We start from the raw sequence: 19,432 nt of genomic DNA, 5'->3' as shown, positions 1-19,432 counted from the left end.
TTTAAGTTTTTATTGATTGTAACGAAAATTCTTGTTATTTTATAGAACTCGAAAAGGTTTTACTGAAGAAGATAGTAAGTTGCTATCGAAATATTGGTATCTGAACGTTTCATTTACCGTGGTTGAATTTAAAGGAATCTTTCGATTGCTTTGATTGAGTCTTAGAAGTATTTTTTATCATTTATCGTTTGATATTTTCATTTAACAAAAATCATTTACAAGGACGATTTTGGCAAACATCTTACCATAATGGCCTAAAATGGGTAATCATGAGAGTTGTACACCGCATTCAATTTATTATTTATAAAAACAAACATGTTCTGAATCTGTAAGAAAGGCTCTAATCCACTGTTAAGTGTATTAAATCGGGTTTTATATCATGCAAACGAGCTTATTAGAAATGGATGCAACCCTTTGGAACGATAACAACTTCTCAACACATGAGTCAATTTCAAAGACGAAAGCACAAAATTTCAATCACATCTTCAATATCAGTACGATAACTAGATCAAGGTGCATTGCAGGATCAAAGTTCAGCAGGACTGAACTTATAACACAAAACGCTTCATTATGAAAAAAAAAAAATTGAAATTTCTGAATGAATACTGCTTTTCGCGTCACGAAACCTTTTCACTTTAAAAGACATCCATTTAAAAGACATTACCCAGTTTGCTGATCATTGTTGACTTATCGAGAATGTATCGCCTTTTTGTCTTTAAACTAAAGATTCATACGGTTTCTTCAAACACGGACCATCATTTGAAAAGAACTTTTCTGTTGTTGTAGGATTGCGTCTTACGGTAACACTCTTGCAACAATCAGCTCTTAGGAACAGTACAAAAATACGATAGATTCAAATGTTTAAAATGGAAAATTCGTAATTGAGAGCAAAGTAGTCGAAATCACAGCAAAATCTTGAATTTTGCAGAATTTTGAGAACATTTTCGACCTAATTTTTTTTAACAGACCATAGCGTGCATAATATTTTTGACAAGTTTCACAGATTTCTAGATTTCTGGCTTCAATGTACAAAAATGTTTTGTAAATAACAATAAAAGTATTTTTTTCAGAAATAAATTGTAAATATGATCCATAATTTTAATGTTGAACACGACTTCTCAATTAAATTTGAAGAAAAGTATCACAGAAAAAGGTCGATTCTAAGGTAATATTTTAAGTCATCAACCTTCCCAACACGTAATAACTAAGATAACTCAGGGCAGTTTTGAAAAATTTTAAGAAAATAAAAATAATTGTTTCCGCCCGGGATCGAACCGGGGGCCTTCCGCGTGTTAGGCGGATGTGATAACCACTACAGCACGGAAACTGATGATTCTTTTCTCAGTTTGTTTTAAAAATGTGTCTCAGGTGACAAAAGTGATTACATTTTCCTTGTGGAATGGACAACACCATTATGCCTTGAGATCGCAATGCATTAAGCGGGCCATAGACTACACCACATTTGTACAAATGCGACGAAATTCGATGACATTCTGTCGCTGTGAACACTATTTGCATCGTGCATGGCACTGCTTGAATGAGTGCGCAAACGGTTTGAGTAAAATCGGGCCGGATCGAAATATTTTGTACAAACCACCCTCTGTGGCATGGTGTGGTGTCTGGTGCTGTTTGTACAAAATTCATGACATTTACTCAGCCCCAGCCGGGGTGTGGTGGTATTTTGTTGTTGCTGTTGCTGTTTTCGCCAGCCATCGCGCGAAATATGTTTGTATCGTGTAGGCGTTAGTGTTTGTAGGCGTGCATAGATCAAACAATCGTCGTGGAGTCATAGAATTTGCACAAGCCATTTGTGCAAGTGCGATGAAATTCGATCACATTCTGCCGCTGTGAATACGATTTGCAAATATGGCACTGTTTGAAAGCGCGCTAACGGTTTGAGTCAAATCGGACGGGATCGAAATGTGTTGTACAAACAACCCTCTGTGGAATGGTGTATGTTGCTGTTTGTACAAACTTGATGCCATTTACTCAGCCTTAGCCGGGATGGAGTTGGTTTTTTTTGTTGCTGTTACTGTTTTCGCCAGCAACCGTTTGTGTTCGCGCGAAATTTGTTTGTATCGTGTGTGGGCGAGCATAGCATCAAACAATCATCGTGGAATCATCGAATTTGCTCAAGCCATTTGTGTAGTCTATGGCCCGCTTTAAGGCCGCAAACCACCTCACGCCGGCTGGGGCTGAGTAAATGGCATGAATTTTGTACAAACAGCACCATACAACATGCCACAGAGGGTGGTTTATACAAAATATTTCGATCCGGCCCGATTTTACTCAAACCACTTGCGCACTCATTCAAGCAGTGCCATACTCGATGCAAATCGTGTTCACAGCGACAGAATGTCATCGAATTTCGTCGCATTTGTACAAATGTGGTGTAGTCTATGACCTACTTAAGACATAATCTTATAGCGTTTTCGTTTATTTTCCACTGGTTCAGTTGCAAACTTTTTCTTTGTAAACAAACAAAATCGTCACCCGGGATGATACATATAATTTTTATGCATCGTCCCGGGCGACAATTTTGTTTATTTATGAAGTTTGCCACTGTCACCGTACCAGTGAAAATACATTAAATACAGACATTAAATAACAAAAAAATATATTAGGGTTGTTTTCATAATACTATAAATTAACGGCAAATCAGTTTAATACTTTACTTTACTTACAAAAACTTTTATTTTTGATCCGACGTTTCGGTGTTGGTGAACACCTTCATCAGGGATCAAAATAGTTGATTCTGAATTCTATTTTGATCCCTGATGAAAGTGTCAACCAACACCGAAACGTTGGATCAAAAATAAAAGTTTTTCGATTCAATAAAATTGGACTGACCGTTCATTTAAAGTACCAAAACATAGTTTATATCGTTTTTTGTAGCACCTTATCTATCTTATTTATTGGTTTCATTATGAAGATCAAATTAGCGAACATGGGTTCTTGACTATGAGATTCCTTCCGATCTTACACATGTCCAGATAGCCGTGATCGTCTAGTGGTTAGGACCCTACGTTGTGGCCGTAGTAACCCAGGTTCGAATCCTGGTCACGGCAGTGATGTTGTTCAGTACAAAAACACTGTCACGGATGGATTTTTTGTTCATGTTTATGCGAATAAAATTGTATAGTCCATAGGTCGGCAACCTGCGGCTCGCGAGCCGCATGCGGCTCTTTTGATGTAAAGCTGCGGCTCTTTCGTTATTTGTGAAAATTTTATATATATATTTTTGAATAAAATATTTATAAAATGGTGCTAAAGCGATGATTGAGTCTTGTTACCTGGCACACGGGTTTTCAGAGGTTCAGAAGGGAATTTGAAAAATTGCATCCAATCCCAAAAGACCAATTGGTAAAATAGCATTTTTTAAAGTCTCATTTTACAATCTTTTGCTTTTAACTGTTTTTAAAGCATCAGCATAGAGATCAAGAATTAGTTTACCATTAACCGTAAATGCAAAGAAAAACTGCTGTTTCAAAACAAGAATATTTTTGAATCAATCGAACACAAACACAGGAAAATCAAAGTTTATCACTTACAAAAAAGTAGTTTTAAGACAGCCTCGGTTTTGTTATAAAACGACGTAATCCTCATCAAATTGTATTTTTTAAGCCTACGCAATCACTTTATTACCCTCTATGAAAATTTATCAGTTGATATTTCCAAAATCTTATTAGAATCAATCAACCATTTCGATTCAACTATGTATGGAAAAAATATAATTTTTAAAAGTTAAAGTAAAATATCAAAATTTTGCTTTTCAAGTCTGATTCTTGCAAATTTAAATTCAAAATGTTAGATCGAAATTCGAATATCTAAAAAAAATCTAAACAATACACCAAGAAAACGTGAAATTTCCTGCAGATTTTTTTTACGTGAAGATTGTACGTTTCTTTATCGGCAAACATTCTTCATTTAGAATAAATTCCAATACATAAATCCCGTGGATGATTTTTCATGAATAGATATTATTTTTTTTTTTTTCATAAAACAAACTTCCAAATAAAATCAAATTTTGCTTCATATTTGTGATCATCAGCTGAAAATTTGAAATTACGTTAACTATCAACATTATAAATTTGCGATCTCTTTACATTTGAATTCCTAAATGGAATTGTCATCTTGATATTTTTATGTTGATTGTAAAAGTCATTTTCCATCAGAATCGGAACTGGAATTTTAAATATCAGTCCATTTCAAAACGTTTTCTTAATCTTTAACTCTTTCATTAAAATTTTGTTGTTTTTCAATCAATATTTAATTTTTTTTTCATCCAATTTGTGAATCTGAATTTAAATAGAATAAAATTTTTGTTGTTTTGGGTTTCACTCATTATTTAGCTTTTTTTTTCATCCGACTTGTGAATCTGAATTCAAATATAAGTTTCGAATGAAGATCTGGTTTTGAATTTTCTATTCTGGGTCGTCATTTTAATGCTTGGCTATGCTTGAATTGCGCATAAGAATAAAGTTCAACAATTTCGAATCTTAAAACGAAACAAATACTCAGAATGGTTTCGAATATATTTTTTTTCCAAGTTCTGAAAATCATTATTCAAATTTTGAAAATGCATATGCATTTTCAAATTCATGGATCAAATTTTCATCAAAACTGAGTTTCAATCGACAAGTGAGAAAATTTAACAAATACTGTTGCAGAATTCCGAACCTGAGATTAGTTTTTGAGGTTTTGGCATCAGTTAAAAGTTAAGTTTATTACTCTTGAATAATCTAACTCAATCATTAAAATTTGATAAAGATTTTTTTTTTCTTTGCTGTTTGTTGGCTGGGGCCAGTGAGCTAGGATTGGTCGATCTTGGATCGATCCTTGGAAGATCGATCTTTTCAACTCCGATTTTCGATTTTTTGGATCGATTCTTCGGCCAGGAAAAAATCGATTAGATCGGTTTTTTTCGATTCGATCTTTCGATCTTTTTTTCTCATTCCGGGGAAGTAAATATATAATGCCCACCTTAAGGAGGACGCTTTTTTAACGTTAGAAAACAGCTACAATATGTAAGTTACTTCATTGTTTCCTGTTCAATCTCGTAAAAAGTCAATTTGCTAACTGTATGAGACTTAAAAAAAAGTGGATATAAACATGTAAAAATGCATTTTAAATTTTTGAGCCGAAATCTGAAAATCAGTCACTATAGGGGCAGAATAAACCCGGGACACGATGAGCGTTTTCTGCAGTAGAATCTAGTCGCGAATTTAATTTGATAAAGTCAACTGATTTATAGAGCTACAGATTGACTAGTTAACATCTGATGATTTACTTTTGGTAAGGTGTCGGAGAGATAATCAAAAAACTCGAGTTCGATTCCTGGTCGACCTTTATATAATTTCTTCTTTTAATCTATAGAATACTTCTTGTCAGTACATTACTTTGAAATATCAAAGTGTTTCCGAGATATTTGGATTTTGAGTAATGTTGTTTTTAAACACTAAGTCCGGTTCACCTTACATAAAAGCACTTGTTTTTTTTTCAGAAGGATTATACAAATTTGAAATTTTGTGTCTAGTTTGCATGTTTAAAAAAAAAGCAGTTTCTTCTTGTTACAAATGGAAAAGATCGATTAATCGGAGATCGATCTTAAAGCTCTGATTTTTTAGATGGATCGATCCCAGAACTGTTCATCTGAATCGATCTTTTAGATTGATCTTTTCTCGAAAATCGAACAATCCTACAGTGAGCCCATCTCGCCACATAAAGAATTTAAATTGAGTGTAGAGAAAAAAAAATCGCTTGCTTTTCCTGGACCCTCATGGAGGAGGGTTTAAACCCCCAAAACGCCCTCCATTCCTACGGCCATGCCTGGAGAATGTCTTAAAAAAGCTTAATAGAAAAAATTTCTCATTACTTTGTTTTTTTTAAAGCTTTTCTGTGCCGAAGAAATGATTAATATTTTGCTTTTGTAAATATGTTCAAATATTTACATTAACATAAGTAGGCTGCGGCCGTGAACGACGGGTCTGATTTTTTTTCGCTGCCAATTTTAACTCCTGGAGAAAAAATCATTTTTTCTTGTCATTTGTGCTGAAAATTTGTTCAAATGTTAGAGATTCTCAATCTGTTTTCAAGAACGCCCGGAACGATTACCACGACGTTAACAGCAGACAGTAGTGTCCTCTGCAACCAATGCAATCAGTATCAGCAATGCTTCGGGAAGTAACATCAACGCTTCACAACATGCCAGTTTATTATTAGCTGACCAAAAGGGCTAGCTACAACAGCCCTCGAATTCCTGATCAAGCCACGGGGATTCTGGTGAGGATGTGCCTCATGCGGCCTTTTTTGGTTGGCTAGCAGAGCACAATTACGAAGGACCTCGGATCGACTTTCACAAGGGGGTGACACTAATCAAGAAATCCAAAATACCGTGTAGTGTGTACCCGAAGAGGTGGTCGGCAAACAAAAAATGCTACTGCGGGATGTCTTGGGGCTCGAACCTTCAATTTCGGAACTCGTTGAACTTTTACGGGGTCCTAAATGTTGCTGAGCAATTGCTGTTGCTCGCAAGGTGGGTGTTGTTGGTCACTAGCCGTTTCTCAAACCCTTTCACAAGTTGGTCAACCCCCGGTAAGTGCAAGAAGAGCGATTGTGGCAACTGGCGGATTTGGCTGCAGGCTTGCCCATTCCTGTCTTTTAAATATTCCCGGAAATTATCCCTTTCAACATGTATCCTTTTCAAATGAAAAAGAGGTAAGATGTAAAAAGTGTTTTTTTCATATGTTCAAAATAGCTTAACTCTATTATGGGATTCAGCGGGGGGTTGGACAGGACATCAAACGATCGGAAGACTGATATACAATGGATTGTGGGTTCAAGCCAGCCGGAGTATCTCGACAAATTTAGAATCATGAGAAGGTTACTTAAGAACCTTTTCAGAATTCTGTATTTGTTTCGAACAGTTGGAAGGGAGTGAGATGAGTCAAACCTGTCCCAAGCCAGTGGTAACGGACCCCTTGGTTGTGCTGCAATTATTGTTGATGAGTTAAGCATGAACAATATTTGAATATGCGATCAAGACTTCCCGTACCGCCTCGGGTCGAAAGACCTATCAGCCACTGGTGGGTTTTCATACATACATACATACATACATACATACATACATGTTCAAATATTTACATTAACATCATGCAAAGTATTCATTTAAGCTTTATATGCACTTAAAATTAATAATATATTAAATTGATATACCATGTTAGAAGAGTTGGCGAGCCAGAAGAAAATCCATGTACTTAATGGTAATCAGAAACAGATGGAAAGAAAAATCCAAGAGTTTGAAAAAAACTGTAATGGGTTTAAAGTTATTTTCATAAACCTAATGTTGAGTGATCATTCTTATTTTATGATTTTTTTTTATTAAAAACAAAAACAATAAATCTTTAATACGGCTCTTTCAAACTCTGAAATTTTGAAAATTTGAGGTTTTTGGCTCTTCCGGCTAAAAAGGTTGCCGACCACTGGTATAGTCAAATCAACTGTTATCTTTAGATCATTCGAGTTATTTATTTAAACCCTTCGTTGATGAGCAAAATAATTGTTTCCGCCCGGGATCGAACCGGGGGCCTTCCGCGTGTTAGGCGGATGTGATAACCACTACACCACGGAAACCGCTTGATGTTAGGTGCCAGTTTGAAGGTTCTTTAGGGCAGTAGAGACGATGTCAATAGTTGGCTCAATGGTTCCAAAACTTGTCCTAGAATGTCGATCGAGTAAGGCGAAACATACTTACACTAAACTATGAATTCGTTGGACGGACAGCCTCCGGATAAAAATAAAGTTCCTTATCCAAATGCAACGGAGTTGCTTCAGGAATACTTAGTTTACAATTGAAAACTTTGTCTACAATTATTAGTTATGGGGGCATCTCGTAACATGATTATAGAACAGGCTTCAATTAACAGTATTAAGCCGAAGCCATGCAATATCTTTGTTCAATTGCGATCCAAACGACATGTAGTCTAATGATTCAGCTATAAAAAGTTCAACGCATCCTTTTGAAGTCATATCATCTATCATACCAGTGAAACCCCTTACTTTATCTGAACATTCTGAAAAACAGTGTCGAACGAAGGCTTGTTGAGTTGCTTTAAGTGAAGCTCAAAGTAGCAAAGAAACAAAAAAAAAACCCGATGAAAGAGACTTGCAGGGAACCCGAGAGGCATCTTGTCAGTGAAATTTATCCCCCTTACCCAGGAGAATTTGAATAGCCACATTAAAGACAACGTTTTCATCATGTGAGTATCCAAAAGTTGTGAATTCGTCTTGTCATTCCTTCCACGAAGTGCTCCTTTATCCTCAAGAGTGCAAGTAATTGTCAAAAATGACAACGTTGCCTATAGCTCACAATAATCTTGCTAACAATCTGCTAGGATAATAATCTTGTTGTCTTTCTGCTATTCAGATCAACGAAATCCTTTATGAATTTATGAGAGAAAAAAGCATGGATTAATAAACTAGCATCGATTCCCCTGCACCTGAGTAAATAATTCCAAGCTCACAATAACCGAACCAATGATGATGAAGGAGTGCCTTGTAGCCATCAAATCAAGTACGGGGGGCATCCGATTAAATCTTCAGCGTTTATTCAAAGGCTAGCTCACTCACTCACTAGCCAGCCATTCGACGGGGTTTGGAACTTTTCCACCGGGCGAAGGAGCTTTTGCTGCTCTCAAGTGGATGAAAGGATAAATCCTCGATGATAATGAAATCTGCTCCAGTCAGTTCAGTACTTAGGGGTACCTGCTGAGATTCCACCCAGAAAGTGAGCCATTTCTTGGGGAGATTTTAGGTTTGCCTCGAAGTACTCTCGATGGCCAATTGGGAGTGAGGGGGACAGCTACAAAAGTGTTTCCATCTTTTTTTTGTCACGACGGAAATTGGAAGAAGTAGGTATAGTGAGAAATTTAAAAAGAACACTCCAGCTAGCAGAACAGATTATTTCTTGGACGAAGAAAAGTGTATTATGCAAATTCGCTACAAGTTTGTAGCTGGAGGCAACTGAAGCAATTCGAACTGGACGCAGAACAGAGCAGTATGGAAAAGTTATAATCTAATTTATAAGGAGCAAGGTAACCAACGGATCTAATAAAAGTTAGCAGTGAATAGTTTATGTTTAGTCTATAAATATCGGTAAGGAAGGAGCGATATCTATCGGCTAAAGTGAAGCATAGCCAGACCAACTTTGATTAGTATGAAAACTATGAGTAAGATCCAGAGCTGTCCTGTGTTGGATCATGAGTTCAACTTATCACTCAACTTAACATAATTTTTTTAAATTAAGAATCTTTCAGAGAAGGTATATTCAATCAGTAAAAAAGCTCACGCGAAACCTGAGAATTTTCGGCTTTTTCAGGCAATGCAGGGATACAAAAGACCTTCTCTTCTTAGTCAGACGTTTCGTTTTTTAATCGAACTATTTTCATGTCCAATCTAATATACCATCTCAAACTCAAAAATGAATTCTCAACTCTAAACTTTCACTTTTCACGTTCAACTCTTAACTATCAACTATCCCCTCTGGCTGCTCAATTTTAAATTTTAATCTTAACTCTCGATTCTAAACTATTAACTCTAAATTTCAGATTTTAAACTCTCAACTCTTAACACTCATCTCTAAACTATTAACTCAACTTCTCAACTTTCAACTCTGAACTCAAATTTTGAACTCTTATCCCTCAACTCACAACTCTCAGAGAGTTTGTAGGTCTCTCTTTCTCTTTCAGTTCTTCATTTTCAGCACTCAACTCTCAACTAACTCTCTACTCTCAATTCTAACTCTCAACTCTCACTTTTCAATTCTCAACACTCAACTCTCAACTCTCAACACCCAACTCAATACTCTCAACTCCATATTCTCAACTCCATACTCTCAACATTTAACCCTCAACTATCAACCAAGGCTGGTAGTTTTCAGTTAATTTCATTCGATCCTGACCAGCGACTAGTAGTCAATATCAACAAAAAAATCAAAGTCGTCTAAGAATCGAATGAGCATGAGCATTGACCAAGCAGTAATGTCAGTCAGGCAGCATTGTTGCATTCCTCTCGAATCACATACTTGGGCAGCTTTTTTATTTAATTTTGATGTGTTGGAGTTGGAAGGGTTTATCATTATATTTGTTACACTACAATTTAAAAAATGTTATCTTTGGATGTCTGGCACTAACCATTTGCAGCTCTGCTCTTAACTCTTAACTTTCATCTTCAGCTCTCAACTGTCAACATTCAACTCTCAACTCTCAACTCATAACTCTTAATTTTTAACACTCAACTCTTAAAATTCATCTCCAGCTCTCTACTTTTAACATTCCACTCTTGAATCTCAAGTAACTTTCTACTCTCAACTCTCAGCTCACAACTTTCAACATTCAACACTCAGCTGTCAACTCTCAAAACTGAACTCTTAACTTTAAACTTTTGAATCACCAACCTAAAGTCTAAAAATATAGTTCAAACTCAAGTCTTAAGGTGAAAGGAAATTTGAAAGAATTTTCTCATTCTATTCAATCGGTTCATCAAGTCAAAACCAAAGAAAAACGTTTTGACTTTTCCTAATCCTTGAAAACGCAAGACATCGAACGGATTACTTCTATAAGAGGCTTGACACTTGTGTAGCCTAAAGCAACAGCAGCAGAGATAGAACCCCAATCCCCCCAAAAAACATCTCTCAGCTGCCAGGTTTTGATAAATTGATAAAGTTTTGAAAGAAAATATCTATCTCCGTTTCGGAAACGTCGAAAATCAAACATGAATCGAAATGGCCAGGATAGCAGCAAACAGCAGATCAAGATGGACAAATTCGGGTGCGGTAAGTTTGGGAATTTGTTGGAATTCATCGGCTCGAAAAAGCAATATTTGTCTGATTTTGATTGGTTGTCGGATGGACCGTTCACCAAACATCCAAAACTAATTGAATTTTATGGATAAAGTTACAAGTTTCATCTTATTTGGTTGATGATTTTTCATTTATGTGAATAGATAATATTATTTTAACCGACAGTATAAAACTGCGAATAAGGTGATCAAAATGCTGACAAAATTTCAGTAAACAAGAAAAAAAAAGTTTGCCTAACAAACATATTGTGTCCGACGGAAATAAGGTTCGTGGGTGGACAATTAGTGATGTTAGCAGCGCGCCCGACAAGGTTTTTTTTTCACCATCAACGTCAATAAATTTAGAATTGATGAAATCAGACTGGATGATCAGCATTTTCGATGGATGCTGACTGAATTTTTCAGCCATCTACTACTCACTCAGAAACCTTTGATGAATTCTTGGAAAATTTTCCGAAAATACTCACCTGAAAAGAAAAAGAGAAAGAGATACATATGATTAGTTTTGATCATTTAAAATAGGGTCTAGAGAATATTAGAGAGAACTAAATATGTGTTGATACGAGAAATTTAATTCCAAAGATTATAAATTGGGCTCTACATTCAAATTTTTCCTACCACCAAGTTTCCGTAGTGTAGCGGTTATCACGTCTGCTTCACACGCAGAAGGTCCCCGGTTCGAGCCCGGGCGGAAACAATGCTCCTTTTTTATAGATTCTTCAAGCTAATAACTCAAGAGAAACGTAATGAAATCAACTTTCGGATTTTAAAAACCAAAAAAAATCTAAACGTTAACGCAACAGGCTATGTTCTAAAAACATGAATCCCTATCCAATATCAAAGCATCGCATAGGCAATCATGGTGCCGGATACGTCCTAAGGCCTAAGATAAAAGTAAGACCATTGGGGAGGTGAATTATTGTTTTTAAAACAAAGATATATATTTATAAGCTTCAAAAGATTTCATGTTGAAGTTTGATAGAAGTCTATATTTTTTTGAATAGTCAACAGTTTCCGTAGTGTAGCGGTTATCACGTCTGCTTAACACGCAGAAGGTCCCCGGTTCAAGCCCGGGCGGAAACAAGATTATATTTTAATTATTTATCTTTCATGTGATTACATTTATTTAAGTCGCATTCTTTTGTGAGGTAAGTTGCCTTGTCCGTTTTCAGGCTCGATGCATGCATGCCAAAAACTAAGCTTATTTGCGACATCTTGAAGCGATTTCTTTTTTTGTAAAGATTGTTTAAGTAATAACTCAAGACAAACGTGATGAAATCAACGTTCGGTTTTTATTAACAAAAAAAAATCTAAGAGTTAACACTACAGGCTCGGCTCTAAAAAACCTGAATCCCTATCCAATCTCAAAGCTTCGCATAGGCAATCATGGTGCCGGATACGTCGTACAGATAAAGATAAAAGTAAGACCATTGGGGAAGTGAATATTGTTTTTAAAACAAAGATATATATATTTATAAGCTTCAAAAGATTTCATGTTGAAAATTGATAGAAGTCTATATATTTTTTTTAAATAGTCAACAGTTTCCGTAGTGTAGCGGTTATCACGTCTGCTTAACACGCAGAAGGTCCCCGGTTCGAGCCCGGGCGGAAACAATGCTCCTTTTTTTTAGATTTTTTAAGCTAATACCCCAAGAGAAACTTCATGAAATCAAAGTTTGATTTTTAAGAACCAAAAAAAAAAATTAAGCGTTAACACTACAGGCACGGTTCTAAAGGGAATGAATCCTGCTATAATATCAAAGCATCGCGTAGGCAATCATGCTGCCGGATACGTCCTAAAGCCAAAGATAAATTTAAAAGACTATTGGGGAAGTGAATCATTATTTTTGAAAAAAAATAGGTTTATATGTATAAGCTTATTAAGATTTAATATAAAAGTTTCCTTTGAGACTATATCAATGAAAATAATCAACAGTTTCCGTAGTGTAGCGGTTATCACGTCTGCTTAACACGCAGAAGGTCCCCGGTTCGAGCCCGGGCGGAAACAAAATTATTTTAAACTGTTTATCTTTCAAATGATTCCATTTATTGAGGTCACATCCTTTTATGAAGGTAAGTTGCCTTTTCGTTTTCAGACTCGATGCAAAAATGCCAAAAATTAAGTTTATTTTATTTTTTGAAGCTCTGATTAAAACAAGTGGTATTTTTTCCGGATTTATCGAAACCAACAGCTTTGAACTTCATCCCATTTTCAAATGGTCAACGAAGTGTGACAATGAATTTAGATGAATGATGCAGAGCGCTTCCCCTATAGAAAAACCGTGATTGAAATATGTTTTAACATACCATCGAGCGTTTCCGTAGTGTAGCGGTTATCACGTCTGCTTCACACGCAGAAGGTCCCCGGTTCGAGCCCGGGCGGAAACAATGCTCCTTTTTTTATAGATGATTATTCAAGCAAATAACTCTAGAGAAACTTCATAAAATCAAAGTTTTATTTTAAGAACCAAAAAAAAAATTAAGCGTTAACACATCAGGCTCGGTTCTATAGGGAATGAATCCTGTTATAACATCAAAGCATCGCGTAGGCAATCATGGTGCCGGATACGTCCTAAAGCCAAAAATAAATGCAAGACCATTGGGGAAGTGAATTATTATTTTTGAAAAAAAAATAGGTTTTTATGTATAAGCTTATGAAGATTTAATTTAAAAGTTTCATTTGAGGCTATATCAATAGAAATAGCCAACAGTTTCCGTAGTGTAGCGGTTATCACGTCTGCTTAACACGCAGAAGGTCCCCGGTTCGAGCCCGGGCGGAAACAAGAATAATTTTAATTGTTTATCTTTCAAATGATTTCATTTATTTAAGTCACATACTTTTCTGAAGTAAGTTGCCTTGTTCGTTTTAAGACTGGATGCAAAAATTCCAAAAATTAAGCTTTTTTTATTTTTTAAGCTCCGATTTCAAAAGGTGGTGTTTTTTCCGGAGTTGTCGAAGCCAACAGCTTCAAACTTCACTCAAATTTAAGTATCAACGAAGCGTGACAATGGATTTAGATGAGTGGTGCAAAGCGATTCCCCTAGAGAAAATCCATGATTGAAATATGATTTAACAAACCATCGAACGTTTCCGTAGTGTAGCGGTTATCACGTCTGCTTCACACGCAGAAGGTCCCCGGTTCGAACCCGGGCGGAAACAATGCTCCTTTTTTATAGATTCTTTAAGCTAATTACTCAAGAGAAACGTAATGAAATCAACGTTCGATTTTCAATAACAAAAAAAAATTTAGCGTTAACAATACAGGCTCGGCTCTAAAGGGAATGAATCCTGGTCCAATACCAAAGCATCGCGTAGACAATCATGGTGCCGGATACGTCCTACAAACAATGATAAAAGTAAGATGATTGGGGAAGTGAATTATTATTTTTGAAAAATAGGTATCTATATATTTATTAGCTTAATAAGATTTAATGTAAAAGTTTGATTTAAGACTATAACTATTGAAATAGCCAACAGTTTCCGTAGTGTAGGTTATCACGTCTGCTTAACACGCAGAAGGTCCCCGGTTCAAACCCGGGCGGAAACATGCCGAAATCATTGTTTGATATTTTTTCACTCAAGAAATATAGTTTTGATATTTTGTTCGTTGTTGTATCCTTTTTAAGGCAAGATTTGTTTGAAAACCTCAAGCCTCACATACACATAATTCTTAATATCCAGATGAAAATATTAGGTTTCATAAATATGTAGTCTTACTACGGTTTAAAAAAGCTTCGCAGTAAATTGGTATTTTGCCAAAATAATCAAGAAAGCATAATTTAAGTGGAACTCAAGTTGAAAATTTGGTTCAATAACGCAAATTGCTGTAGGTAAAATCTATTATAACAATATCTATTAATTTCGGGTTTTTTTTTATTTCAGCAGCTATCCCGTGTAGTAAAGGTCAAAACTGAACGAATGCACTTTTTCGCATACTTCTGGTTCTCGAATTCTTACGGTTTGGGGGTGATATTTTCAAAATGACATTATAAGAAACATTCTGCTGGAAACAGAAATTCTTGACGGAAATTACATTTTCCCCTCGTTGAAGCATAGATATTAATTATATGGTTTAATGTTACTAAATGATGTAATAATTCGATTAAACAATCAGTCGATTTTTATTAATTTAATAATAACCTTTGTTGTCGACAGTTGACACTTAAAAGCAGCAAAATAATTAATTGGATAATTAAGGAACTCAGCCCGCTTGACCCTTTTTGTGGTGGTGGAATTTCCAAATTGAATTATTGGGTGTGAATGCTGGGAGTTCGAGAGACACAGTTGAGGAATGAATCGGAGAAAAAATTGCGATGAAATTCTCGGAATTTTCAATTTCTGTCGATGAAAATCATGTTTCAATATGTTTGCAACTCATATCGATACTGAACCTAACCTTCAGAATTGCATGTTAAATGATTTAAAGTTGTATTAATTTTCTTTTCAGTTTTCCCCTTCAAAATAAGTTTAAATATGTAGGTAATCATAAATTGTATTCTACTAGTAAAAATTACAGAAAGTCTCCTACCTAAAATGTACCTGAGTTTTGGAGTGCATAAATATTAAAAATTAAAAAAAACATCTTTGAGGCTATCAAAATGCCGTGACCAGGATTCGAACCTGGGTTACTACGGCCACAACGTAGGGTCCTAACCACTAGACGATCACGGCTATCGGGCTCATTGGAATGATCTGATAAAAGTTTCCAGCTTGAGCATTCCGATCAATTTTGAAGTGAATCGAAAGAGTGTTTTACTTAAGACTACGTAAAAGTGTCTCATATGATTTTTAATTTTTGGATGACAACTCGAAAACACCTGTTTATTTATGTAATAATTTGATGAAACAATCACAAAATCTGTCAGTTTTAATGACATTCGATAATTAATTGATTTTATAATAACCTTTGTTGTCGACAGTTGATACTCAAAAAAAGCAGCAAAATAATTAATTGGCTAATTAATTAACTCAGCCCGCTTGACCCTTTTTGTGGTGGTTTAATTGCCCAATTAAATTATTCGATGTAAATGCTGGGAGTTCAACAGACACAGCTGAGAAATGAATCGGATAAAAAATTGTGATCAAATTCTCGGAATTTTCAATTTCTGTTGATGAAAATCATTTTCAATATGTTTGCATCTCATATTGATACTGAACCTAACCTTCAGAAGTGCATGTTAAATGATTCAAAGTTGAATTTTTAATTTTCTTTTCAATTTTCCCTTTCAAAATAATAAAATAAGCATAAATTTTATCCTACTAGTAAAAATAACAGAAAATTTCCAACCTTCAATGTATCTGAATTATTGAATGCATAGTTATTAAAACATAAAAAATCATCTTTGAGGCTACAAAAATGCCGTGACCAGGATTCGAACCTGGGTTACTACGGCCACAACGTAGGGTCCTAACCACTAGACGATCACGGCAATCGGGCTCGTTGGAATGTTCCGATGAAAGTTTTCAACAAGAAGTATTTCGATGAATTTTAAGGTGAATCGAAAAAAAATGTTTTACACTTATATGTTTCGTGTTAACAGATTATCACCGCTGGTTTTATGATTCTAATTTAACGATCGGGGTACGAAAAACACGTGCTTCGATCCATCCATGTATCATTGTATAGATCAATGCAAAGTCAGCCTATCGACTTTGCTTCTTCTAGACAATAATACGATGTGGGACAAATGGTCTTGTGCGGCAGGAAGTTTTCTCAAATCACGCTCTTGGCTCATTTTCAACACCTTTCATGCTTCCTAATCTAATCTATCCGTCTATAATTTTCATTACTTTCATTTGAAATTCTTCCTGTTAGAATGTATACTTCACCGAAATGCCATTAATCATTAAATTAGACTTATATGTTTCATATTGTTTTTCACGTTAATTTTTGGATGACAACTCGAAAACACCAATTTTATTATGTAATAATTCGATTAAACAATTACAAAATCCGTCAGTTTTAATGACATTCGACAATTAATTGATTTAAAAATAACCTTTGTTGACAGTTGACACTCAAAAAAGCAGCAAAATAATTAATTGGCTAATTAATTATTTCATGCCGCTTGACCCTTTTTGTGGTGATGGAATTCCCAAATTAAATTATTCGGTGTGAATGCTGGGACCTCCAGAGATACAGCTGAAAAACAAATCGGGGAAAAAATCGCGAAGAAGATTCTCTGAATTTTGAAATTCTGTCGATGAAGCATTTTTCGACATGCTTTATTCATACTCAACTTAGCCTTCAGAAGGGAATTTTTGGATCATTCATTTTTGTTGTATTTTTAATTTTCTTTCTAATTTTTTCTTAAAAATAATTTCAAAGAATCATTTATCCAACTAATATAAATTACAGAAAGCTTCCAACCCGAGTTTTGGAGTGCATAAATATTTAAAATTCAAAAAATCATCTTTGAGGCTATAAAAAATGCCGTGACCAGGATTCGAACCTGGGTTACTACGGCCACAACGTAGGGTCCTAACCACTAGACGATCACGGCTATCGGGCTCGTTGGAATGATCCGATGAAAGTTTCCAACAAGAAGCATTCCGATCAATTTTAAAGTAAATCTAAAAAAAAAAGTTTTACTATGTTGTACCTAAGGCCACGCAAAAGTGTCTCATATGATTTTTCACGTTAATTTTAGGAAGACAACTCAAAAACACCAATGGAAGAAAACAATTCAGAGCTCGTCGAACGCCACTTGTGCGGTAACGCATGCAACCGAAACTAAAAAATGCACCCCTCCCAGTTGCAGCGCAAGCAAAAATTGGACCGAATGAAAACAAAACGAAACTCGATCAACTGGTTTCAACGAAAATAGCAACCAAAAAATTGGGCCTCCGTCAATGAGAAACTCCACCTAGGCGTGGTCATTGCCTTCCAATCCGTTGACCACTTCGGTTGGTAATAAGTTTGGGTAGCTTAGCTTTACTCAATTAAGTATCGAAAAAGATTAATAAAAACAAATGATACCATCAAGTTTCAATTTAACCAAACGAAACAGGAATCAACTTTTCCGACGCTCCGAGGTCTCTACGCATCAATAAATTCGAATGTCACGCGCCATTCATCAATTTCTTCTTTCCTTTGGTGTGGCCGAAATGAAACCTAGAAGTCCCCGGAGACACGCACAGCACATGTGTGCCAGACCATGCAGGAACCACTTTCGACCAGAGTTCGACATTAGGACATCCGCCCACTGGCTGCCCATCCGGATAACAGTTGCTGTCGCGGTTCAAAGTTAGGAGCCCCCTGAAAAAAAATGGCAATTTGCGAAAAAGTTTATACGAAATTGACGCTACGTGGTCGATCCGGACGATGTAATATACTTTCGGCTTCTGAGTTTTCGTCAATTTTATACTCGGCGTGTTTGCGAAGCTTAAGATTATCGAGGTTAAATATTCGAAACGGTACGAAGTGATCAAAAATTTTTTTTGAGTAGAGAGTTCAGACTATTAAATCAAAATTTTGGGGTCATGGTTAATTTAGAAGCATCTTCACAAGAGAATTTCCAAATTATTAAAAAAAAAATTATTGATATTTGTATTTGAATAGATTGAAAATTTATTGAACAGAGTATGACGTAAAACAGTTAAAAAGTTGCATAAAGTTTAATGTGTGGAAAATGTTCGATTCTTTGCCTTGTCCTGATCAGTTTGTCAAATGATTGAGATTTAGCCTTCAGAGAAAGTGTTTAGAGTGACTTTCCTTTCAACATGGCGACCGTCAGAAATATGTTCAACAAGGTCTCTGGCGAGTTTATTTATTTTCAAACACTTATCGATTGGAGTTGAGTGAAAAGAGAAGTTATGACTGAAAGGTATGTATATGTGACTTTTATTTTACATGGCGACCGTCAAAAATTTGTTCAATGAAATCTCTCGTGATTCCGTTTTTTTTTAAATAACACTTGTTTGAAGTATATCGAGCGTAATGAAAGGTATATACATAGATATAATGACTTTCTTTTCACATGGCGACCGTCAATTTTGTTATATTTAAAAACGCTTGTCGAGTGAAGTTTATCGAACATCATGGAACTTGTGTTGAAAAATTTAAAACCGTTTGTCTATGTTGGCTTTTCCTATTTAATAACCTATCAGCTCAAAAGACAGCACCTATGAAACTGTTCGAACAGATGAAGGTAAACCAAGCTTGCTATCAGAACTGCAGCAGGTGTTACCAATAAACAACATCGATTAAAAGTGGAAACATAATAAGTAAGATTTACGCTCCGAACATACTTTAAAGGACATCTCATATCGTCTCGTCTTACCAGCACCACACACTACGATATTAGCCATTTCGAAGAATATGGTGTTGATTGCACATTACTAGTTAGTTAGCTTCACTCATGTCACTCGAACTGAACCTGTCTCATCCCATGGGGGATGGTTTGTTTTTCATATTCTTTGCTCGTTGTGCTGCTGCCAGGACTGACTGACTCTAGACTACATGGCATGTCAAAGTCATCTGTTTGAACGGATGTGACCGAACGGAGGTCGGCCGGATCGTGATAACATGGCGTTTGCCAGCTTGCGTTATTAGAAAAGTGACCAACTCTTAGC

At 35.7% G+C, this 19,432-nt stretch overlaps 1 protein-coding gene and 12 non-coding genes across 13 annotated transcripts in view; 8 read left to right on the top strand and 5 right to left on the bottom strand.

Moving 5' to 3' along the window:
* Nucleotides 1-19,432, bottom strand: part of LOC129746125 (mitogen-activated protein kinase 1-like) — a 330,696-nt gene that overhangs the window by 268,765 nt on the left and 42,499 nt on the right. The window lies entirely within an intron of this gene.
* On the top strand, nucleotides 2,997-3,068 carry Trnah-gug (transfer RNA histidin (anticodon GUG)). The gene has a single exon. It is a non-coding gene; the product is annotated as a tRNA-His (tRNA).
* On the bottom strand, nucleotides 7,560-7,632 carry Trnav-aac (transfer RNA valine (anticodon AAC)). Its single transcript has one exon. It is a non-coding gene; the product is annotated as a tRNA-Val (tRNA).
* Nucleotides 11,482-11,554, top strand: Trnav-cac (transfer RNA valine (anticodon CAC)). The gene has a single exon. It is a non-coding gene; the product is annotated as a tRNA-Val (tRNA).
* On the top strand, nucleotides 11,868-11,940 carry Trnav-aac (transfer RNA valine (anticodon AAC)). Its single transcript has one exon. It is a non-coding gene; the product is annotated as a tRNA-Val (tRNA).
* Nucleotides 12,399-12,471, top strand: Trnav-aac (transfer RNA valine (anticodon AAC)). The gene has a single exon. It is a non-coding gene; the product is annotated as a tRNA-Val (tRNA).
* Nucleotides 12,793-12,865, top strand: Trnav-aac (transfer RNA valine (anticodon AAC)). Its single transcript has one exon. It is a non-coding gene; the product is annotated as a tRNA-Val (tRNA).
* On the top strand, nucleotides 13,173-13,245 carry Trnav-cac (transfer RNA valine (anticodon CAC)). Its single transcript has one exon. It is a non-coding gene; the product is annotated as a tRNA-Val (tRNA).
* Nucleotides 13,568-13,640, top strand: Trnav-aac (transfer RNA valine (anticodon AAC)). The gene has a single exon. It is a non-coding gene; the product is annotated as a tRNA-Val (tRNA).
* On the top strand, nucleotides 13,945-14,017 carry Trnav-cac (transfer RNA valine (anticodon CAC)). Its single transcript has one exon. It is a non-coding gene; the product is annotated as a tRNA-Val (tRNA).
* On the bottom strand, nucleotides 15,458-15,529 carry Trnah-gug (transfer RNA histidin (anticodon GUG)). The gene has a single exon. It is a non-coding gene; the product is annotated as a tRNA-His (tRNA).
* Nucleotides 16,216-16,287, bottom strand: Trnah-gug (transfer RNA histidin (anticodon GUG)). The gene has a single exon. It is a non-coding gene; the product is annotated as a tRNA-His (tRNA).
* Trnah-gug (transfer RNA histidin (anticodon GUG)) lies at nucleotides 17,290-17,361 on the bottom strand. The gene has a single exon. It is a non-coding gene; the product is annotated as a tRNA-His (tRNA).

The sequence above is a fragment of the Uranotaenia lowii genome, chromosome 2 (assembly GCF_029784155.1).
Source record: "Uranotaenia lowii strain MFRU-FL chromosome 2, ASM2978415v1, whole genome shotgun sequence".
Lineage (NCBI taxonomy): Eukaryota > Metazoa > Arthropoda > Insecta > Diptera > Culicidae > Uranotaenia > Uranotaenia lowii.
Note: the sequence above shows the minus strand (reverse complement) of the source record. Positions and strands in the feature narration are given on the sequence as shown.